The sequence below is a fragment of the Nicotiana tabacum genome, chromosome 9, assembly GCF_000715075.1.
Source record: "Nicotiana tabacum cultivar K326 chromosome 9, ASM71507v2, whole genome shotgun sequence".
In the NCBI taxonomy this organism is placed as follows: Eukaryota; Viridiplantae; Streptophyta; class Magnoliopsida; order Solanales; family Solanaceae; genus Nicotiana; species Nicotiana tabacum.
This window is the reverse complement of record NC_134088.1, coordinates 70,862,211-70,873,182: the sequence shown is the minus strand read 5'-3', so window position 1 is coordinate 70,873,182 and position 10,972 is coordinate 70,862,211.

Here is a 10,972-nt window from a genome sequence, read left to right as displayed (position 1 = left end):
CTTGAAGTTGAAACAATTGACCAATTTGACTTTTATGTATTTGACCTCGGATCAGAGATTTGATGGATCCGATAGGTCTGTATGGTGAGTTTCGACTTCGTCGTATGCCCGGATTTGTGTGTGGATTCTTCTAGAAGGTTTCGACACCATTTGGAGAAAGTCGGAAATTTAGAGATTTAGAATTTTTCTTAAGTTTGACCATGGGTTGACTTTATCTCTATCGGGTTTAAATTTTTGTGTTAGGACTTGGAATAGGTCCTTTTTGCTATTTGAAACTTTTCTTCAAAATTTGGTGTTATTTGGAGTTGGTTTGATATGATTCAAACGTTTGGTTGCAATTCTAGAAGTTCTTGAAGTTCATTATGATTTGATGTTCGATTCGTGGTTCCTGATATTACCTTGGTATTTAGATTGTGCGAGCAAGTTCTTATGATATTTTAGACTTGTGAGAATGTTTGGTTTGGAGCACCGGGGGCTCGGGTGAGTTTCGGGGGCGTTTCAAAGTGTGAGGAAGGTTCAAATTTTTGTTGGTGTTCAAGTCTCGCATTTGCGAGGAGTTTGGTCGCAATTGTAACATTGCTTTTGTGAGATCATTCTCACTTTTACGATTCTGGGTTGCTGGGAAGGGACTTGCAATTGCGAGGAAAAAGTATTGCATTTGCGAAGCTGGGGTTTCGCTTTTGCGGGCTTGATTGTCGCTTTTGCGACGAGTCGCTAGGGGGAAGAGTCTTCGCATTTGCGAAGAGTTTGTCGCAAGTGTGACATTTGCTGTGACTGTCAGGGGCCGCTTTTGCGAACCGTAGTTCTCTTTTGCGGTGGCCGTATTTGCGAACCCCTGGTCGCAAATGCGACATCCGAGGCTGGTTATAAGTTTTGTATTTCGGGCTTTAGTCTCATTTTATCATCTCTTGAGCCCTAGACTCGGTAGGAGGCGATTTTAATTAATTTTCAATTATATTACATGATCATTTGTGAGATTTAACATCAAAATCATTAGATTTGAAGATAAATTTGGGGGATTTTTGTCTATGTTTTGAAATATTAAAATTTGAGATTTGAGAGTCGAATTGGACTCGACTTTGAAAACAAGACACATATATGAACTCGTGGGGCTATGGGTAGTTGATACGTACCCTTCGACTTGGGTTTTGACTGGGCGGGCCTGTGGTTGACTTTTATTTACCTTTAGGGAATTGTATAAAGATCATAGGTTTATTAATTAGAATTGGTTTCTCTTGCATTGTTTGATATTATTAAGTCCTTTTGGCTAGAGTTGAACTGTGAGAAGGTGAATTTTAAAAGGAAAAAGCTATTTGAGTATTGATTTGGCCTAATTAAGGTAAGTATCTTGCCTAACTTTGTGTGGAGGAAACTACCCATTAGGTTTTGGGTTGATGGTACTATTTGAATAATGTGGAAGACGTGTACACGAGGTGATGTCACGACCCCAATTTTCCATCTAAGGATGTCGTGATGGCACCTAGTCTCTGAGACTAGGTAAGTCTAACATTCATTAATAGCTTAACATAATATACAACTAAGATAATAAGATAATTCGATAAAACTCATAATAACTCCAAAACAGAACATCTGTAACAAAATTTCCAAAACCGGCGGAACTGAGTCATAAGCTCTATAAAAATGCACTGTAAATCCCTAAAACAATGTTGTATGAATAAAGAGTAAACAGTAGTAAGTATAAGGACAGAATGTGACTCCGAGGCCTACGAGCGCCAAGCAGGTATACCTTGAAATCTCCGAAATGTATAGTCAAGTCACTGATGTCAAGCTTGAGCTGATGTACCTGGATCTGCACAAATATATGCAAAAGCGTAGTATGAGTATACCACAACAGTACCCAGTAAGTATCAGTCCTAACCATGGTAGAGTAGTACCGAGGCCAGGTCACGACACATATTAGGATAAGAGAAACTGAACAATATACAATATAGGCAAATAATGGAAGACGAGGAAATAGATAACTATAAAGCAGTTCAGTAATGTAAGCTAACAACGAAATTTAAAACGATAAAGGCATCAAGGAGTGAACACATGATAAGGACATCATGAAACAAATACGAACAAATACAAGTAAGGCAAATAAAGAGATAACAAAACTGTTCAACCAACAAGCCTCCTTAAAATGGAATGTACAACAAAAATCACAATTGAGGTACCGCCTCATATCCACATTTTACAATTCAAAATCACAATCTTTCCTTATACTGTCGCGTGAGACTTACATTAAGATATTTTTGAAAACATTTTTCCTGAAATAGCTACATGCACTTTAGCCACCTCATGTCGCCGCATGGCTTCAAGTAATTCCCTTACTAGCAACACTCACATAAATCCCACCTTATGCCGCCATATGCGCATTAAACCATATTCTTATACCACTGCATGCGCATCAATATCACTACACAATAACAACTCGCACCACAAATGCCCATATGCCACAACTTGCAAAAATCAACTATATCGAACTTACCACAACATATAGCCAACGGTTCAACCACAATACGAACAAGAATCTCAATAATAGCAAAATGAGCGAGAATTACTATACAATGAAAGATATCTTAATAATCAACAATCTCAAATAAAAATAACCCGATAAATAAGGAGGTAACATGACAATAAGAGAGATAACAAAGGCAATTAAGGCATATAAGAGCATGTTGGACACTAAAGGATATAGCATGTGATTACAATATCAAGTAAAGCACGTAAGAGCAATTTAATAATGGAAGATCTAACATGGATATTTCAATTTCTAATTAAATGCATGAAAGAGTCTAAGAGTCTAAACCGGTCAAAATACCACATATAAGCTCGTGTAATCGTCACTTCATGTACATGTCTTTCACATAATCCAAATAACATGAATCAACCCAAGTCCTGAGGGGCAGTTCCCCCACACAAAGTTTACTTCCCTCAAACAAGCTAAATCAACCCACTACTAAGCCTTTTCCGCGAAAATCCAACTCTTGACGGCTCGAATCTAGCCAAAATAACTCAATACCATAAAGTTACAATATTTAAAGAAAATCAAAAAGTCAATTCAAAAAGTCAAACCTGAGCTTTCACTTCGGAATCCGACCAAACTTACAAAATACAAACATCCATTCTAATACGAGTTCAACAATACAAAAATTATCTAATTCCAACCTCAAATAAACCTTCAAATCCTCAATTTATAGTTTAGGAAAGTTATCGCAAAAATACCCAATTTCTCCAACTCATGTTACTAATTAAATGATAAAAACATTGATGTAATCATGAATAATAAATAAATCTGACTCAAAGACACTTAACTCAACCCGATCCTTGAAAATCTCCTCCAAACTCACCCAAAATAGAGCTGTCTAACTTGAAATGTGGAAAATGAAATAAACCCTCGATTTCACCCTTTTTCTGCCAAGGCCTTTTGCACCTGCGGCCTCTCTGTCGCATCTGCGACTCCGCATATGTGGAAACACATCGCAGATGCGGCCTCACTAAGCCTCAATAATTTTCTCTTATGTCACACATACTAAGCGCCTGCGCTTCCACTTCAGCGGACCAAGAGCGCTTCTGTGCGTCCGCTTCTACGGAACCTGACCACACCTGCCGTCCCTCAAGGCTCGTCCAAATTCCCATTCTGCGGACTAGTCATCGCTTCTGCGCGTGCGCATCTGCGCCCAGGTGTATGCACCTGCGACTTTCCCCTGGTCAGCCTCCCTTCGCTTCTGCAATCTCCAACCACACTTCCTGCCAAGCCCACCGCAGGTGCGATGACACCGGAACTCAGCTGTTCTTCAACAATCTTCCTAAGTCCAAAATGGACCCAAATTCAATATGAATCACACCGGGGACCCCCGGGACCCGTCCAAACATACCATCAAGTCCCGAAACATGATGCAAACCTATTTGAGGCCTTAAATCACATCAAACAATATTAAATCTACGAATTGCACCTCATTTCAAGCCAACTGAATCAAGGAACATTCAACTTCTAAAACAAATGCCGAATCGTAGCAAACCAACTCCGAATGAGCTCAAATTTTGCATGCAAGTCCCAAATAAAACAACGAACCTATACAAACTCCCGAAATCACACTCTCAGCCCGATATTGATAAAGTTAATCGTTAGTCAAACCTATCAACCTTGCAAACCTTCAACTTTTCAACTTTTGCCAAAACCCTCAAACTAACCTACGGACCTCCAAATCAATATCCAGACATATGCCTATGTCCAAAATCACCATATGAAGCTATCAGAACAGTCAAAACTCCATTCCGGAGTCGTTTACACAAAAGTCAAACTTCGGTCAACTCTTTCAACTTAAGCTTTTAACCTTAGACCTCATTTGTTTGCACTTAATAGAGGTCTGAATCTTAATCATTCAGATCTCAGATCTATAAATAGGTCTACACTACTGTTAAATTTATTTTTTTTACCTCACAACCACTTAATAGGTCTTAATAGGTCTGCATGATTAAGATCTATAACAAAGACTTAATTTCATTAAGATGCTATCATCCACATGCATTATTAATTGCTACCATCGTCTACCATTATTAACTATTACCATGCCACCCACCACCACCATACATAAGCATATCAAGCTAGAATTCACACTTCTTCCTCAAGGTCTGGAGCATAATCCTTAAATATTGCTCATAATCTTCCCGGTTGCAGGAATACACCAAGATGTCATCAAGGAATATGATTACAAAAGTATCGAGATTTGGCTGGAATACACTGTTTATTAGGTGCATAAATGCTGTTGGGGCTTTGGCCATCCCAAATGACATAACAAGAAATTCGTAGTTACCATACTGAGTCTTGAAAGCAGCCTTCGTAATATCTGAATCCCGAATCTTCCACTGATGATACCCTGACCTCAAATCAATCTTCCAGATCACTCTAGCACTCTGAAGCTGATCAAATAGGTCATCATGCATGGTAATGGATACTTGTTCTTTACTGTGACTTTGTTCAACTGCCTATAATCAATACACATCCTCATAATACTATCCTGCTTCTTCACAAACAGAACTGGAGCAGCCCAAGGTGACACTAGGCCGGATAAGTAACTCCTGAAGCTGCTCTTTCAATTGCTTCAACTCCACAGGTGCCATACGATATAGTGGAATAGAAATGGGCTGAGTGCCCGGCACCAAGTCAATACCAAAATCAATATCCCTATCGGGCGGCATGCCCGGTAAATCTACTGGAAATACATCTAGGAAATCTCGCACTACTAGAATTGACTCAACAGTAGGAGTATCAGCACTGACAACTCTCACAAAGGCAAAGTATGCATCAAACCCCTTCTCCACCATTCGTTGTGCCTTTAGAAAGGACACAACCTTGCTAGGAATATAATCCAATGTACCCCTCCACTCTGACTGCAGTAAACCTGGCATAACCAGTGTCAGAGTCTTGGCATGACAATCTAGAATAGCATGATAGGGTGACTACCGGTCCATGCCAAAGATCACATCAAATTCTACCATATTGAGTAACAATAGATCGACTCTGGTCTCAAAACCACCAATAACAACTAAACATGACAGATAAATACGGTCTACGACAATAGAATCTCCCACAGGCGTAGACACATATATAGGAGCACCCAAGGAATCACGTGATATTTCCAAATACGGGACAAAGTAAGACGACACATATGAGTAAGTGGAGCCCGGATAAAATAAAATTGAGGCATCCCTGGGACAGACTAGAACAATACATGTGTTGATAACATCTGAGCGGTAGCCTCCATCCTAGCCGGAAAAGCATAGAAATAAGCCTGGACTCCCCCTCTAGGGAGACCTCTACCTGCCTGACCCCCACCCCTAGTTAGCGGTGCAGGGTGGGCAGCAACTGGAGCAACAACCATGGAATGTGAACCCTGTGGACCCTCTGGGATCCGTGGAGCCTATGTATTCTATGGAGGTGCACCCCTCCAAAGTCTGGGACAATCCTTTACCATATGTCTAGTATCGCCACACTCAAAACAAGCTTTAGGTGGGTGTGGATGCTAAAATTGACCCTGACCTGGTCGGCTGGACTTACTGCTGAAACCTCCCTAGGTGGGAGGTGCATAGAAAGTGGTTGTTCATAGTGGGCAACCTGAGGACTGAAAATAGCCAGAGCACTGCTAGTAGCTGGAAGTGTTGAATGAACTGGCCGACTCATATGTCCCCTTACCATGTCGAGATGCAGATGCAGCGTGGCCACCACTATATCCTCAAGTATCTTGAGGCCTCTTGGCCTCCTTGTCCTCTCTCTCTCTCTACCCCGCATACCCTCCAAACTTCGTGCGATCACTTTCTGATACAGAGTGTCTATCTCGAACTCTCGAGCCATGCTGAATCTAATACCTTAGTTAAGCCCCTCAATAAGTCTGCGAACTCGCTCTCTAATGTAAAAACCAAGGTAGGTGCATGTCGAGACAACTCACTGAATCTGATAGCATACCCTAACAATATCATAGTCCCCTAACGCAACTGCTCCATATCGATGTGCCATGCAACCCGAAGGGTATGGGAAACAAATTCTCGCAGAAACATCTCTGAAAACTAAGCCCAAGTGAGTAGGGCTGCATCAGCTAGCCTACCCTCCTCGTAAGCCTGCCACCACTAATATACTACTATTGACAGCTGAAATGTAGTAAAAGCAATTCAGCTCAACTCCACAATACCCATGATTCATAGAATACGGTGGCACTTCTCTAGAAAGCTCTATGCATCCTCGGTATTCGTGCCACCAAAGTAGGAGGATCATACTTCTTGAACCTATCAAGTCTCCTCAGCTCCACCTCAGATACCACTGGCTAGACCTCAGGGTGAGGCAAAATAGCTGGCTACGCTGGCATAACCCCTAGGACCTAAGCAATATGGATTCACTGCTCTGGAGTGTGGGCCGAGGGAGTCTAAGTTCCTCCCCCAGCCAGAGATGTAGCTGGTGCAAGGGGAATCAATCCTGCCCGAGCTAGAGTGTCAAACATGCTCAAGAACTCTGTTAGGATCTCCTGAAGTCCATGGGCAACAACAGGCTTCTTGGGTGTTTGTCCCCTAACAGGAGCCACTAGTGGCTCCTCATTCGCTGCATGTCCATGTTCTCTGGATGCTCCACATGTCCCTCCTCGACCTCTACCCTGTCTCCGGCCTTGTGCGACTCTAGCTAGGGGCGCGAGTATCTAATCATCGGATCCAACAGTGCATGTCCTCACAATCTGTGAAAGAATAGAAAGACAAAACTAATATTTCAAAATCAACAAATTCGCATGATAAGGAATCAAAAAAGTGGACAAAAGGTGACTTCGAGGCCTGCGAGTGCCAAGCAAGTATACATGAAGTCTCCGTAATGTATGCTCAAGTCACTGATGTCTAGCTTGAGCTGAAGTACCTGGATTTGCACAAAAATGTGCAGAAGAGTAGAATGAGTACACCACAATGGTACCCAGTATGTATCAAGTCTAACCTCGGTAGAGTAGTGATGAGGCGAGGTCAAGACACCTAGTAGGATAAGAGAAACTGAACAAGATATAGTATAGGCAAATAATGGAAGATGAGGAAATAAATAACTATAAAACAATTTAGTAATGTAAGCTTACAACGGAATTTAAAACGATAAAGGCATCAAGGAGTAAACACATGATAAGAACATGAAGAAACAAATACGAACAAATGCAAGTAAGGAAAATAAAGAGATAACAATACTGTTCAACCGACATGCCTACTTAACATGGAATGTACAATAAGAATCACAACAGAGGTACTGCCTTATATCCATATTTTACAATTCAAAATCATAATCTTTCCTTATACCACCGTGTGAGCCTTACATTAATACATTTTTGAAAACATTTTTCCTGAAATAGCTACACGCACTTTATCCTCCTTATGTTGTCGCATGGCTTCAAGTAATTCTCTTACTAGCAACACGCACATAAATTCCACCTTATGCTGACACATGCATATTAACGCCTATCCTTATACTGCCACATGCACATCAATATCACAGCACAATAAAACCTCGCACCACAAGTGCCCATATGCCATAACTTGCCAAAATCAACAATACCAAAGTTACCAGAACATATAGCCCCCAGCTCAACCACAATATGAAAAAGAATCTCAATAATAACAAAATGAGCGTGAATTACTCAAGAAGGAAAGATATGTCAATAATCAACAACCTCAAATAAAAATAACCCGACATATAAGTAGGTAACATGACAATAGGAGAGATAACAAAGGCAATTAAGGCATATAAGAGCATGAGCAATTAAGAGTCTTAAGAATATTGAGATTTTGTCACACAAATTGGCATATTATCTTTCATTGAAACATGACTCAAAGCCATAACCTTTTAATACGTAACCCGTACTTTGAAACTTACGGAAACATTATGCAATTCAATTCCAAGAGAGAAAGTTTAGCCAACATACCTCAATCGAGCTTCCTTAACTCTAGAATGATCTGGAATTCTTATCAATCTCGATCTATTTTGAGACATAACAAAATTGATCCATAATAAGGAAGATATTCATGGTCTCAGCTCATTTGAGCATTTTATCAGACACTAGGTGTGCAAATTTAACAACAAGGTTCTTCTACAAGATTTCCTTCACTCCACAACCCAATCCTTACTTATTTCAGCTCAACAATCTTCCCACAATTCTTATTGGTACATGCATGTATAAATAATAATCTCATACCCATGAATCATACTTCTAATCAACCAACTTCTACCCAAATTCAAAATTGAAAACTAGGGTATGGAACCTTACCTCTAAATGAAGAACTTGTGGGTTTTCCTTATTAATCTTCAAAGGAAATTAGCCTAGGGTTTTCCTCTCTCTCTAAAACACTCTCCCTTCTCTCTAAAATATCAAATTTTTGCTCAAAAATGACCCAAAGCGTGTATTTAACGAAGTAGAGTCGGGTTTTAAAAACACAAAAAATGGAGCTCCGAAACAGGTTTTGCGATCGCATATGCGACCGCATATCAGTCGCATAATTACAGACCAAAACGAACAAAAATCTTCCCGTGTATGCGGTCACTATGCGGTCCGCATAACTGTTATGCGATCGCATAATGCACTGCATAACAGTTATGCGGTCGTATAGCCGACCGCATAGTTGCCCCCAGACTGGCCCTTCTCCTGTTCACTTCTGCGGCCATTATGCAGCCCGCAGAGTGATTATGCGGTCGCATAATGGACCGCATAAATGCGCTTTTCCGCCAAAAAATTCCTTTACTTTCCGGTGCATTTTGAAGATTTTATACCATCCTCAAACACGTAAGCCTACTCTGGCACTACGAAACCTTGAATTCGCTTGCGAAATTTATGGGGCTTTACACTGAAATACTTCAAAATTTTCCACGGTGTTACATCCTTCCTCATCCTTCGCTGCCCAAATATTGCCTCAAATCAAAATCCTTCTCTCTAGCACCTAAACTAATAAATTGCTACCAACTCTAATCCTCCTGGAAGATCATCTTTCTCGAGCCATCCGCTTTCAAAGCACCAGTTCCATTCTGAAATCGCTACACACGCCATCTCTGACAACCGCTTCTTAGACACTATTTCACCACACTCTGCCCCAAAGAAAAATCAAAGAAGACCATAACACTAGCAAACCTTAATATATTCAAACAAGGACGTCGACACCACATCGCAAATGAAAATTCCACCATGCTCGAAAATATCAAGTCTCGTTACTCCATAAAAAAAACCTGAACATCCATAGTCTGATTGTATTCCCTCCCCTGGAATTAGATGTCGAACCTCTAAATTGTGAATTAAGAAATCCTCCTTTCGAGTCATTCACTGCTGCGATCAATAACCAAGAACCCTACCATTACCCCAACTCTGTGCAATAATAGCGCATGAACATCATAGCAATTTGTGCATAGCCTCAAACCATAGGAAATGCAGATACTGAGCTGAAACGACCGAACATCCTGCCGCAAGGCGACGATAATAGACTGCCCGAATACGCAGGGAAAACATCCTGCACCACGTCTGCAGTATCACTACAACTCCCCATTGCCCAATTGACAACAAGCACTTCTTGTAGCGTAAGATTGAGTAGCAAGGAAATAAAGGCATAAGCCTCAAAGGAATCAAATCGCACGATGAGGAATTAAGAAGGAAAGTGCTCCTAACAGCCTTGTAGCCTCTCGAAGATAAGTACAAACATCTCCATACCGATCCGCAAAACTCTACTAGACTTGCTCATGACTCGTGAAACCTAACGCTCTGATACCAAGCTGTCACGACCCAAAATCCACTATAGGTCGTGATGGCGCCTAACAGAGCCGTCAGGCAAGCCAACGATAGTTTATCAATTTAATTACTCTTTTTATTACTTTCGAAATCATAGATTTTAAAAAGGAAAGATATTTTACGGAGAAACATGGGAACGCACATCATTTGCAGTTTATAAAAAGAAATGAAAGGCGATAATAATATACGAAATCGTAAGCATCAACTAGTATAACCCAAAATACGGTGTCACAAGTACATGAGCATTTTCTAAGGAGTACAATAATAATACAACATTTGTCCAGAATATAAATAAGATAGGATAAAATAAATTATATGATGGAGACTCGGTGGACACGATGCATAGCCTGGAATGCAGCTCATATAAAGTCCCTTTAATAGGGTCGCCTACGCGCCAAGATGATCACCAAATGAACCTGTCAGATCGTGCACATTTAGTGCAAAAGTACAGCATGAGTATATAAATCAACGCGTACCCAATAAGCATCTAGCCTGACCTCAGAGAAGTAGTGACGAGGGGTCGATATCGACACTTACTAGAGGTCCAATAAAGCAATATAATAAATCATAAGCAGATATGAAGCACACAACAATAATGGGGTAAATTTGTTACATAATCTTCCAAATATTTCTTTTAAAGTATGAATTCCTCAATATTATATTCTACCTTAACAACTCAAAAA